General features: G+C 47.3%; 1 long non-coding RNA gene across 1 annotated transcript; it reads left to right on the forward strand.

The window, feature by feature from the left end:
• Positions 1 to 1,063: 1,063 nt before the first annotated feature.
• Positions 1,064 to 7,126, forward strand: LOC144293090 (uncharacterized). Its single transcript, XR_013360599.1, has 2 exons — positions 1,064 to 1,324; positions 1,535 to 7,126. It is a non-coding gene; the product is annotated as an uncharacterized LOC144293090 (long non-coding RNA).
• The last annotated feature ends 6,907 nt before the right edge of the window (positions 7,127 to 14,033 follow it).

The raw sequence follows: 14,033 nt of genomic DNA on the forward strand, positions 1-14,033 counted from the left end.
ACCTCCCAAGATGATTATTTTAACAATAATTATTAGGTGTACATATGTCAGTGTGTTTATTGCAAAACTCTGTATGATACAGCATAAGTGATACCTCATATGTACCCCAAATTTAAACATACAGACAACTGCATGGCTTCCCTTCTTGTCAATCCTATGGGTTACAAACCCAAATATAGAGTGTAGAGTAAGATTTCATTAGGAGAAAGAGTTCTGGGGCCAAGAAAACCATAAGTACAGGACTATGGCATCTTTGAGGCTTTTTACAACACAAAGATTCTCAAATTCAGTATTTCAAAAGAGCTTCTGACAGCTTGAATTATTTTTCAGCAATGAATTCATGCTGAATCAGCTATATTCTTTCTCTAAATTTCTCTTGTAAGTGATGATAATCATTTATAGGCTGGTATTAAGAATCTTGTCACTGAGAACTCTTTCCTTACACTCATTAGCACTGAGCTCCAGGCAACTGAATTAATTAGCTTGGAAAGTACCTTGGACTCCCACTTCACCAGGATGCAAATAACCAGAGAGCTCAGAAAACCAGATTTATTTTCTGCACACTGCTTTTCTAGAAGGAAGTGAAAAATGACAATATTATGACTATTGCTAATACTGTTACTACTAATAATCATAATAATAGCTACTATAATTGATAAATACTACTAAAGACTTCACATTTAGTTTTCTTCTTTATTTGGATTTGTAACGTGTTACTTGCCAGAATGTACAGGGTATAGAAGAAAACACAGCATCAACAAATTAAATGTGTGTGTGTGTGTGTGTGTGTGTGTGTGTGTGTGTGTTTTCTTTCGATTCCTTTCCCCAGTCCCTTGGTCTCTCTCCCCAGAGACCACCACAATGATTAGTCCAGGATAACAAAACAAGTATGTATTGCTATCCCGTCAATCATATATATACATATATATGCATTAAAATATGTATAGTATACATGTATGTGTATATGTATTTCCATACACGAATATTTTTCCTGTGTTTCCCATGTGAAATATAGTATTCCAGTGATGTCTTCTTTCTTTTAATATCTCTTAGTCAGTTCTTTTATTTTTTTTTTCCTGGTAAGATTTATTTATTTATTTATTTATTCATTTATTTACTTATTTTTAAAGATTTTATTTATTCATGAAAGACAGAGAGAGAGAGAGAGAGAGAGGCAGAGACATAGGCAGAGGGAGAAGCAGACTCCGTTCAAGAAGCCCAACACAGGACTCGATCCCCAGTCTCCAGGATCACGCCCTGGACGGAAGGCAGGGGCCAAACCACTGAACCACCCAGGGATCCCCTATTTATTTATTTTAAAACTGTTCTTTTTTTTAAATTTTTTTTTTATTTATTTATGATAGTCACACACAGAGAGAGAGAGAGAGGCAGAGACACAGGCAGAGGGAGAAGCAGGCTCCATGCCAGGAGCCTGACGTGGGATTCGATCCCGGGTCTCCAGGATCACGCCCTGGGCCAAAGGCAGGCGCCAAACCGCTGCGCCACCCAGGGATCCCCTATTTATTTTAGAGAGAGAGCGAGAGCGAGCAAGCATGTGAGCAGGGGCAGGGAAGGGGCAGAAGGAGAGAGGATCTAAGTAGACTCCTCAATGAACACATAGCCTGACGTAGGGCTTGATCCCAAGACCCATGAGATCAGGACCTGAGCTGAAACCAAGCCAGTTCTTTATGTCAGCCTCTTTCTTTTAATGGTTGCATGGTATATTATTTCTGGGTGTATACGTTTTTAGAAAATAGAAACTTAGATGTGATAAAAGGTTTTTTATAGATTTTTTCCAATCTGTTACATTTATAGCACTCTATCATAATAACTAGTGTGCTTTATGATGACACTCATCCGTGTTGGAATCATTAAGAAAAAAACTAAAATTATGTTTATGTTGGTATAGTCTAGTATGTTTATTGTAATTTTGCTTAAAATCATATTCCCCGTAGTATTCAAAGATCTGAATACTATTCAGCCTACTATCCAACTATCCACCCGTTGGAAAGAGCTCTGCTAGTCCTTCAGCACACACACTCTTCCTCACTCCCCACTAGATGGTGCTCACACACTAATGTCTCTACCTCAGCCTCTACCCTTTCACTCTACACACTGTCCTAGGTTAGGCCGGATGCTGGACAAGGCCAGACTTGAATGAAATTGCACCATGTGAAGTATGTTTCTAAGCCCAGTAAAATGTCCCTAGATCCACAGAGTAAGGACGAGAGAGGTAAGGCGCTCCAGTCAGAAAAGCAGAAGTCTACTCACAGTGGTGAGGAAATGACTAAGGCGGGTGGGGTACAAGTGACTGGCCTGGTGTTTTCCTCCTGGTGATGCTTCCAGTAGTAGCCTAATCTCCCACTCCGGGGACTGGCCCTGTGATGCTGAAAGGCCAGTACCCAGCTCACAGAGACATCCTCCACGACCTTCCTACTACCTCAGCCTGGCCAGCACGTGCACTGGGGAAAGAGGGTCTGGGCAAAGGACCAGTGTGGGGGCCTCCTGCCTGCTGGCCCTGCTTCCCCCTGGTATGTGCCCTGGGGTAGCAGCTCGGCTTCTGCTAGTACAGGCAACTTGCCACAAAGGGCAAAACTCCAGACTTCCCCAGGCTATGAACAAAGCTCCTCTCCCCATTTCCTGGAGTTCTTTCCACTCCATTCAGTTTCTGAAGTAACTTTTGAGCCACTTCCCAAAAGAAACACAAGATATACCGGCTTCACAAAGAGACAAATCCCCATCTCTAGGTCAGTTTATAAACATGGGCCAGCGTGCGTGTGGCGTGCTCCCAAATGCTACAGTACCCACAGAAAGTGTGCCATCGTAGCGCCAAACTGTCGTGGTGCTTCGAATGACCAAAGTGTCATGTCTAGAGCTGAAAAGACCTTGGCAAACATCTGGGGGCCCCAGAGGGCATTCCAAAAGTCCCTAGAGCCCTAGGCCTTCAAGAAGTTACATCAGGGGAATCCCTGGGTGGCTCAGTGGCTTAGTGCCTGCCTTTGGCCCAGAGCATGATCCTGGAGTCCCAGGATCAAGTCCCATGTCGGGCTTCTGTGTGGAGCCTGCTTCTCCCTCTGCCTGTGTCTCTGCCTCTGTGTGTGTGTGTATGTGTGTGTGTCTCATGAATAAATAAATAAAATCTTAAAAAAAAAAAAAAGTTACATCAGGATCCCCCTGTGAGGCTGAGCTCTGCACAAGCTATGTTTGAACCAAAAACCCTTCCAGTTGTTTCTGTTATTTTTCAGCTGGAACACCACTGGTCTAATCCAAACTGTTCGCTTTACAAATGAGAACCCTGAAGCCGTCTGGGGACTTTCCCTAAGACACACACAGTGGAGACCAGTTTGAATATGATAAAGAAGGAAGAACAAGCAACGAGAAAGAACCACATTTCAACTGGCCAGTGGATTAGAAAAGAATATTTGTCAAGCCAGGGGAACCTAACAGCAGTGTTATATTTGCTTCTCAGGTTCAATTAAGAGATACACTTCCTCTTACCGGAGACACAGATGTGGAGCAAGACATATTTCATACTTACTAAACCCCAAGCCCACACCCACTGAAAAGTAACAGAATACTCATATCATTGCCCAGATGCATTTTTTTTTTCTTTTCCATCTCCTCGCTCACTCTCTCAAAGCCATTTCCTACTCTTTGTCAAAACAGAGTCAAGAAAGAGGCAACACTCCCTCCTGCGAGCCTGATCCAAGTCTGATCAAGGCCTGGATCCAGACTTGGCAGTGGAAACACTGGTAGATGTTGGCCAAAAAAAAATCCTCTCTCTTTGTCAACTTTTTTTTTTCTCTTTCTCACCAGCTTCTGTTTCCCCTTATTCTACAAATGTGAAATCCATTTCGGACTAGCCTCAGGAACTTGAGTCAAGAGGGGAGTTGGGAAAACCAAAGCAAGCATGAAAGATCAAGTCTTAAAAGTGGTGGGAAATTATCCAGGTCACAAGGAAGAGGACCCTATTGCTTTCCTACTGCCCTGGTGAAGAGGAAACAAGAGGTGCCCTCTCACTTCCCTGCTGTATTCAGGTGAAGGAAGCCCATCTCAAACCAAGTTAAGCAAAAAAGGGCACCGATTAACCCAGGCAATGGAAAGGTCCAGAGGCGGATCATGCTTAACCAGAGGCAGGGGTTCAAGTAACAACAACACCAACAACAACACCAATAAACAGGTATCTATTTCTCCCTCCTTTGTGTGCACTTTATTCTTGCCACCACCTCATCCTCACTTGGACTTTCCGAAAGGGAAGGCCACATGTCAACAGTTGCGGCCATACAAATGTAAAGCCTCTCAGGAAGAGAACACCCGTGTCCTACTGGCTCCCAGTACAGAGAATTGCACCTCCCTGGCTTGGATGGTATCGTGCACCTGTCTTTGAACACACTGGTTTGGTTCCAATGGGCCAGCCTGGGTCACACGCCCACCCCTGGCATTGGGATTTGAGAACTAACCAGAGGTCACATCCTACAGGAACGGAGTTGGAAAGGACAGAAGCCAAAGGGCCAAGGGTCACTCTCCTAAAGGGAAAGACAGGTTCTGGTGCTGGAAGAAGAGACATGGGGCAGCCAAAAACCCTACCCACGCCCAGGGCTGCTGCTGTCAGTGCTGACAGATCTGCGCCCCCGGGACCTCTGGCAGTCTGGGGGTCAGGCTGACAGCAGGAGCTGTCAGGTGAGCTCCCAGGCCACTCAATTATGTGCTCGGCAAACAAATGTTCGTTTGCAGTAAGTTCTGAACTCGGACTGAGCTCACGCAGGGAGTGCTAATTGGGTAAAGTGGCTTCCAGGAGCCCCTGTGTCAGGAAGTGCCGCAGGCTGACCAAGGCCCCAGGGGCTGTATTTTGAGCCTTGGCTGATTATCAGCTATTTTTTCTTCCTTCCTGCAGACCCTGGGTCACCAGCTGCTTTGTTTTTCTGTCTACTTTGTTTCCTGGAGTTTTTCTTCTCCTCCTAAGTTTGAGGAGGCCTAGAACATCCCTTCCAGCTACTGTTGATACTCTTGAAAACTTGGAACAAAAAAAAATTTTTTTAAGAGTTTTTTAAATTTATTTCAGAGACAGAGAGAGCATGAGTGGAGCAGGAAGAGAGGCAGAGGGAGAGGGAGAAGACTCCCCACTTCCCTACTGAGCAAGGAGCCCGATGCGGGGCTTGATCCCAGGACCCCAGGATCATGACCCGAGCTGAAGGCAGATGCCCAACTGACTGAGCCACCCAGGTGCCCCCAAATTTTCTCCTTCATTAGAGACATACTGAGGACTGGGGATATTCCAAAGACTCAGAAGTCTCCCAGTTTTCTTATGTTCACTATTCCTGATCATCAACCTTTTCAGGTTCCTAACCTTAAGGAGTTCCTGAACCTTCATGACTTCTGTGTCTCCTCTTACATGCACGAAGTGGAACCCCCAGAATCTCTCTCCCGCCCCCACATATGAGCGCTCCTTCATCATGTCATGTAATCCTCCTCTCCTCTGAGGGAGGTTCCCATCTTATGCAATCTAATATCATCCATCAAAGAGGACACCGGGGGCTGGAGAGATGAAGTCGCCTACTTGAATTCACATGACCAATTAGCGACAGCAAGGGACTGAAACCAGGTCAGCCTGACCCTGAAGGCCCGATCTTGACCATGACAAGCTGTCTTCCATGGAGCTCTGCTTCAGAAAGCCCTTTTTCAGCATGGAGGCCTGAGGGCACAGAGTAACAGACCAAACAGGGGGCTACTGGAGCCCCCAGACTCAAGAGTGCCATCTCCACCTCCAGTGGTCGCGGGGATGAGTGATCTCAATCTCCATGTCTGACGGTGCTCCCCTTCCCCACAGCTAACAGCCAGAAGTGGTTATCACAATAGGGGTTTTCTCCCTGTGTTACCCCAGCTGGGGCCTCACCAGAATCACCTCTGCTTGACATAGTTGAGTGTTTCTCAACCTTAATTCATCCATGTACCCTTCTGATGAGTGCAACATTCTTACCACTGTCCCAACATCTGGATTGGTCCCCAGTGGTTTCTTCCCTTCCATTCTGTCTTTCGCATCACTCCATCTCTGAACTTTTTTTTTTTTTTTAAGATTTTATGTATTTATTCATGAGAGAAACAGAGAGGCAGAAACACAGGCAGAGGGAGAAGCAGGCTCCACACAGGGAGCCCGATGCAGGACTCGATCCCAGGACCCCAGGATCATGCCCTGAGCAGAAGGCAGACACTCAACCGCTGAGCCACCCGGGCGCCCTTGAACTTCACTGCACTTCACTGCCTGTGGCTTGAATTGCAAGAGAAATCCCCTTTTATTTTCTCCATGTATAAAAATATTGTGTGATAGATTTTTAGAATATGCCCACCGACACCTAAAATATTTAACAGCTCAGATGGCATGAGCCCCAGCCAATTAGAATTACTGTGGCTCTTCCCAGCACACTGCCGACTACCACCAGAACACTTGCCCATCCAGCCAGGGGTCCCTGCGGTACTTCCTGAGGGCCTCTCTCCCACCATCACAGATAAGGATAACTGAAGTAGGTCCTAGTGTTTCTGCAAATGTTGCCACAAAACTCCACCAGCTAAGGAAGAAGCAAAAATGGAGGTTGCATAATTCTCTTTTCTTTTACATAAAACTTCCTTCCTGACCCATTTCTTCTTATACAATGGAAGAGAATTTTGAACCATGAGCAACAACAGCCAAGTGGGCCACCGGGTGTCAGAACGAGGATCTATTGTCTCTCAAGTTTCTATCAGGTGGCATCGCCCTACTACTCATCTCAAAATCCAACAATTAGGAAACTTAGCAGGTACCTATCCAGCAGCCACCCACTTAGTCCTCCCAAAGGAAGCTTTTGAAGTCATAAGGGCGTGGGGCACTTGGTTTCATAATCCATGAACATTGACCCAGTCCTGGAAGAAGCAGCCAACACCCAAGCCTGAATACTTCTGCTCCTGCTTTCATTAGACGAGGAGTGTACTGACATGGCAGGGAACTTAGGGGCCCGGGCCCCTCCTGAGAACACAGCTCCCAGTGTAGAGCCTTCAGGTCACATCAGAAGTGAGGAGCACCGCTCGGCCCAGTAACACAGAAGGGCCCCAAAGAGAGAGGAAGAAGCTGAAGGAAGGTAAAAAGTTTTATGGATATGATGCAGTCACTGAAAGGATTTATTGTTAAGTGCATGTGAAGACCCCTCTGATGATTCCCAGAAATAAGTGGAAGGTTTTCACAAGGACCACTTCTACAACTGGAAGATTCAGAGAGGAGGAAAAAAAAAAACCCCCACAAATAAGAACAGTGAAACGGATGCTATATTTTGGTTCACAAAAAAATAAGGCATATACTGTTTAATCAAATCGTGTGGAGAAAAAAAAAATTGTGTGGAGAGCCTGTGGGTCAGCGTTACCCAGAATGTAAAGGTGAGCTTCCATCCGACTAGTCCTCCTACAAGCACGTTAGAAGTAAGTTAAGCTATTTCTAGGATTCTGAAGAAGCAGAAAACTGAGCAATCGGCTCTTGAGATCTCTTTAGGATCACTTCAAATCTCCAGCACCTAAGCTGAAAAAGCCCCAGAGCTCCCCAGTATCAACAATTTCTGGGGGATCCCTGGGTGGCGCAGCGGTTTGGCGCCTGCCTTTGGCCTAGGGCGCGATCCTGGAGACCCGGGATCGAGTCCCAAGTCGGGCTCCCGGTGCATGGAGCCTGCTTCTCCCTCTGCCTGTGTCTCCGCCTCTCTCTCTCTCACTGTGTCCCTATCATAAATAAATAAAAATTTAAAAAAATTAAAAAAAAAACAATTTCTGGATTTAATCACTCTTGGTGCTCTGAGTGCCAGCTCCTGAGTGCCCTCCAGCCATGCGTGCGACACCCCGCCTCCCTCTCAGTTCTGGGAGAGAACCCACTGGAGGGACAAAGAAATGGATCCTAAGAGTACAGGCCGGCTGAAACAACCCAAAGCTCCAACCACAGGAGCTGGGTGGAGCTTTGGTTACGTGCGCTATGGTATGTCCACTAAATGGAGTACTAAGTAGCGTATATAAAGATGAGCCAGAGAGGCAGAGATGGGTTGTCACCTAATGGAAGCCAGGGTAGGAAGGTGAGCACAAAGGCTACTGTTAAAAAATACGTGAACTACTATCACCAGATACATGGTTGCCTTTGGAGGAGGAACATGAGGTGAGGGGTCAAGAGTAGGAGGAAGTGGGATCCCTGGGTGGCACAGCGGTTTGGCGCCTGCCTTTGGCCCAGGGCGTGATCCTGGAGATCCGGGATCGAATCCCACGTCGGGCTCCCGGTGCATGGAGCCTGCTTCTCCCTCTGCCTATGTCTCTGCCTCTCTCTCTCTCTCTCTGTATGACTATCATAAATAAATAAAAATTAAAAAAAAAAAAAAGAGTAGGAGGAAGTGTGTCTTTATAAAGGATTTTGGGTAGCAGTGATCCAGAGTCACTCTGACACATTTCTAAGGAGGAAGAAGGGAGAGGAGAAGCTGCCCACACAAAACCATTAGGGAACCAGTTTCAGCTTCACTGAAGATGCCCCAGAGGAGGCCGAGGTGGGCTTCACATCCACACCCCGAGGAACCCGCAGAGATGTCTGGTCCCACAGTCTCTTCAGCACCGGCTCCCAGGAGCTCCTAAGCTGGCCTCCCCCAACCACACGGTTGGCTCTGCGGGCTTGGCGCATGCCTTCTCCTTTCTCCACACACCGAACTTCAATCCCCCCCGCCTTTAAAGCCATTAGATGGAAACTTTCGTCTTCAGCGACCTCCCAGTAAACTAGTAAATCTCTGTGTGTGGTGGGTATCATTCCGCTACCCTGGAGCCTAAGAACTGCCACATTGATTAGTTGTTCCACAGAAAATGGAATCTGTCTGAACCCAGCCACCCTGCCCCCGTCCCTCCTTGGGATCATCGGAGAACTCTAGAGTTCTAAAGTTTCTGGGATGCAGGAACATTGAGCAGGGCCCCTAGAGGCATCATGGTAGCCATCCCCATCTCCCCGCCCAGCGTCCTGGTCCCGGCTCCACCTGCAGGCTCCTCTGGTGGCTTCACCACCTCCAGGCCATGTCAGGCCCAGGGCATTCCCCCTTGGCGCCCAGACCTCACCCCAAGGACTCTACCACTTCTTGCACTTGCTTCATCCTGGGTGTATCACAGGTCAGGATGCTGGATGGTGAGGGGCACACAGGTCCTCAGGATTCAAGACCTGCCACCTCCTCTCTGCCATCAGAGCCAGGCCACTCCCTTCCCTTCAGAATGCACTTCCCATCCCCTTTTTACAGCTCCTCGCATTCCAGAACGAATATTTCCATCTTAAAACACAATAGAACAGAACACTGCCCCCTCCCTTGTTATCACAGGGCACGATAATCTGAACCTCAGAACACACGGCCCGTTTGTCCTGCCTGGGATGGGGAGGGAGAAGTCACCCACACCACAGAAAACCTCCCCGTGGTCATTATCAACTCACTACTCTGTTACACCCTCCCCTCAATAAATCTTTGTGTTTTATAAAAGGGACGTATTTTCCATAAATAAGTAGGGATATTTTCAAAGGGAAGGAAGGGTACTTCTTAGCCAGGATAGCCGAAATCCATTTTCCTAGATTTATGGAGAGTAATTGTCACAGTAAAAGAGCACCTCCCAGAAACAGCGCCCCCAGAGTAGAGAAGCTTGTGGAGGTTTGGCAGTGAGGCTGGGTACGAAGAGCATCCTCGGGCCTCCTGGCCAGGACAGACCTCTGAGAGGGTCTTCCTCTGACGGAGGAAGGTCTTCGGTGGGAGCACAAACCCAAGGGGTCAATTAATCCAGAGTGGGACCCAGGCTGGTATTTTTAAAGCTCCTCAGGTGCATCCCATGTGCAGACGGGACTGAGAGCTGGTCCCATGCGGCCTGAGCCTATAAATTTCATCAGTGCTACAAACTGGCTTCTAAGTCCCAACCTGTATCACCGTAGCGTGTCCTCAAATAAACTTGCTCTGCATGTTCTCTGCGTATTCAAGCTCCACATAGTCTCCAGAAAAATACGTTTATTATTTTTTTTTAAAGATTTTATTAATGTAGTTGAGAGAGGGAGGAGGACAGAAGCAGAGGGAGAAGCAGACTCCCACTGAGCGGGGAGGCCTACTTGGGGCTCAATCCCAGGACCCTGAGATCATGATCTGAGCCCGAGGCAGATGCTTAACTGACTGAGCCACCAGGTGCCCCTAGACCAACACATTTGGATGCCGATGTCCCCTTTTAGCGTCAGGGCTCTTCCTGCTCCTGGGTCACCCCGCAGTAACAGGTATCGGAAGCGGAGCCCCCAGTCACCCTCACCCACTGATTGACAGAGACTCTCTGGCCCAGCCTGCTAGCCCCGTGGCTGCGAAGTGGGGGACTTGGGCCTGGGCCATTCCCTCTGTCCGTTAGGCCCCTCTGTCGGTCAGCTCCCAGCAGAGGCAGGGTTACTAAATGTGGGCTGTGTCCCCTCATGTCTGTACTACCACCTTCTGGGGCTCTGGGTTCCCAGGAGGGTATTGAGAGTGACTATGCAACTTTCATTTTTGGTCCTTATTATTTCTTCTTTTTTTTTTTTTAAGATTTTATTTAGTTATTCCTGAGTCACTCACACACACACACACACAGAGAGAGAGAGAGAGAGAGAGAGAGAGAGAGAGAGGTTGAGAGAGGCAGAGGGAGAAGCAGGCTCCATGCAGGGAGCCTGAGGTGGGACTCGACCCCGGGACTCCAGGATCACGCCCTGAGCCAAAGGCAGATGCTGAACCACTGAGCCACCCAGGTGCCCCTGTTTCTTTTTTTTTTTCTTACATAAGTAAGACATGAATACAGTGTTTCATTTGTTTCAAATACTATAGAAGACTACAGAGCAATGCTGAAACCCGGCACCATCCCTCCCACGGCCACTTTCCTCCCCAGAGGCCACACTGCCCACCACTTGCAAGGCCCCTTTCTAGGCACTGATGTCATATGTAGTACATGGATCCATGCACCTATGTCACTTTTTATTTCTCATTTTATAGATATTATTTTGCAACGTTTAAGACTTGATTTTAACTTGGTTTTTCACTTGGAAACCTTTCACGTTATGTTGTATGGACGGGGGAGCTCATCCACATACACGCATACACATCACACACGCTCGCATAGATACCCTCATAGCCTACATTGTGACCTTCACACAAAAGATACTGTCCTGCATACGTGATTCTGCAGTTTGATTTTTCAGACCCTAGAAACCTCAGCACAGACATAGCTCCCTCATTATTAACAGCTGCATCCTGTTCCATCATTTGGATGCGCCAAAATGTATTAACCAGAAGCCCACTGAAGAACATTCTTACTCCATACGTACCTGTCACCTGTCTTCGGTGGAGCCTCACGTTTTGTGGAGGAATCACGAAACCAGCGGTTACCGTGTGGAGACAGGACGCAGGGCCCAAGGGGGTGGAGGGAGGGCCCCTGGGCAGCTGTTTCCACTTGATTCACCTAGAGATTTTGCTCTATAGTTCCTGTCAGCTCAGATCTTTATTTTCCAGCTTCAGCTCCTTTCAGGTTTATCTCAAGCACCTCCGGGCCAGTCACTCCCAGTGGAGCTCCACACGCCTGTGCCTAGCGGTCGTCTCCGGGTGGGCCCAGCTGTCCTTTCCCCCGCAGGTGCTCTGTCCCTGTGATTCACTGCCTGTCAGCATCTCATCTCAGGTGGAAGGAATGGTTTTTGCAACCGGTTGCACCTGGACGTAGCCTCTACTTCCATAGAAGGCAAGTGCTGTACAATTAATTGATAATCTGAGATCAGGAATTTAAGGTTTGGATGCACTGGTAACTCCTTGACCTAGGCGGTTTGCTTTCCTCTAGTCCGGCCTCCCCGGGCAAACAGACCTCGGACCTCAGTTAGTTGTAGGGTCAGTACAGCCAAAGTAAAGTTGTGTTTCCCAAGAAAGGCTTGAAATGGCTTTTAACTTTATTATTTTGTTTCAGCTGCTCCTATTTGGTCACAGAGTCAACTATCCACCAACTGTTTGCCTAGGAGCCTGAATTTCCTGTCATTGAGCATAACTTTTTTTTTTTTTTTAATGTTTTAAATCCCTGCTACTGAACTAGATTCTCATCTTCATTTGGCCCTCAATTCATCCCATTCCGCTCTTTTGTGATCTTCTCCTGCCTACCCCTGCCTCCTCTCCAGCCTGGAGCCCATGCCTGGCTGTTTCAGCCACGTGTCAGAGTCTAGAGTCCCCTGTCCCTCGGGCTCTCACTGTGCCTCCTGGGCTTGCCCGGAAGCACCCCCCATGTCTGTCCCTACCACCCAGGCATTCATCCTGAAGATGTGCCCCTCTTTCTCCCCAAGGTCAACCCCACTGCCTGCCCTCTGTCCCCTGCCCTCAGTTCTAGTCTGTGACCTTGCTCCATCAGCCACCCTCTTTTTCACTTATATTTCCCCCCTTCAACTGCTTGCTTTCTCTGCAAAAACAAATTTTAAAAATGTCCTCAAGGCTCCCTCATACTAAAGACTTTTCTCAACCCTGCTATTTCCTTAAACTATCGCCCTATTGTCACTTCCCCTTCTGCCGAAGTTCTTTAGAGGTTAGTCTGCACTGTTTTTCTCCACTTCCTTACTGCCAATCACTACTCTACATAAGTAACAAATGAAGCACAAAAGCAATACCCGCACATGGTACAGATTCAGTGAAGAAGGTATGGCATGGAAAATAAAGCCTTTGTCCAGGAGGGAGAGATGAACGAGCAGAGCACAGAGGATTCTTAGGGCAGGGAAACTACTCTGCATGGTGGATATAAGTCATTACGCATCTGTTCAAATCCACAGAACGTATAACATCAAGAGAAAACCCTAATGTAAACTATGGGCTTTGGGTGATTATGACTTGTTTATGGAAGTTCCCCGGTTGTAAAACGTCTCACTCCGGTGGGGGATGTTGATAATGCCCAGGTTGCGCGTATGTAAGGGCAGGGAGTATATGTAAGAAATCTCTGTACCTTCCACTCACTTTTTCTGTGAAATTAAAACTGCTCTTAAAAAGTAAAATATAGTTTAAGGGGCACCTTAAACTATAAGGGGTGGCTCAGTCTGTTACGCATCTGCTTTCAGCTCAGGTCATGATCTCGGGGTCCTGGGATTGAGCCCCATGTCCTGCTCCTTGTTCGGGGAGGGGTATGCTTCTCCCTCTCCCTGCCTGTGTCCACTCTCTGTCTCTGTCTCTCAAATAACATATTTTTTAAAAAAGTAAAATCTAGTTTGAAAAACACACACCTGAAATTTATATAATGTTAAATGTTAACTATACAAAAAAAAACCTTCTGAGGAAGTATCATAAATAAAGTAGGGCTCATAGTCAACTCTGGAGGCAGAAGGTAGAGCAAACTGGCCTTTTCCCCTTATAGATGGCACAAGGAAGCAAGGAAACAACCCTGATTCACACATATACATATATACACTCCACATGTGTACACACACACACACACACACACACACTCATATTGCCCCATCCCTTCCAGCAGTATGCTCTGAGGATCTTTGAGCTGAAGGCTGACCATATCCTCAGTTGATCCCAAGTGAGCAGCTTACCAGAAGTCTTATCCTGACCTGCAAATGATGCTGGAGTAGTTGACTCTCAAGCCTCGCTCTGGTATGTGGGGTGAGGTCCAAGGTGCCTAGGCCTTTGTGTTGGTTCTCCATTGCAGTGCAACAAATCACCCTAAAACGTATCCACCTAAAACAACAGGCATTCTTTTATCTCATACATTTTTTGAGAGTCAGAAAGCCAGAAACAACTGGGTGGTTCTGGCTCAGGGTCTGTCATAAGATTGCAGTTAAGACGTTGGCTGAATTGTAGTCATCAGGGGCTTTGGGCAGGTTTGACTGGGTCTGGAGGATCTCCTTTCAAGATAGCTTATTCAATAGCTGTTGACTAGAGACCTTGGCTCTTTACCACATGGACCCCTACATGCGGCTACTTGAGTGTCCTCACACTATAGCAGCTGGCTCCTCCTAGAGTAAGAGATCCGAGGAAGAGCAAGATAGAAGTCACATA

Source organism: Canis aureus, chromosome 2 (assembly GCF_053574225.1).
Source record: "Canis aureus isolate CA01 chromosome 2, VMU_Caureus_v.1.0, whole genome shotgun sequence".
Classification (NCBI taxonomy): Eukaryota; Metazoa; Chordata; class Mammalia; order Carnivora; family Canidae; genus Canis; species Canis aureus.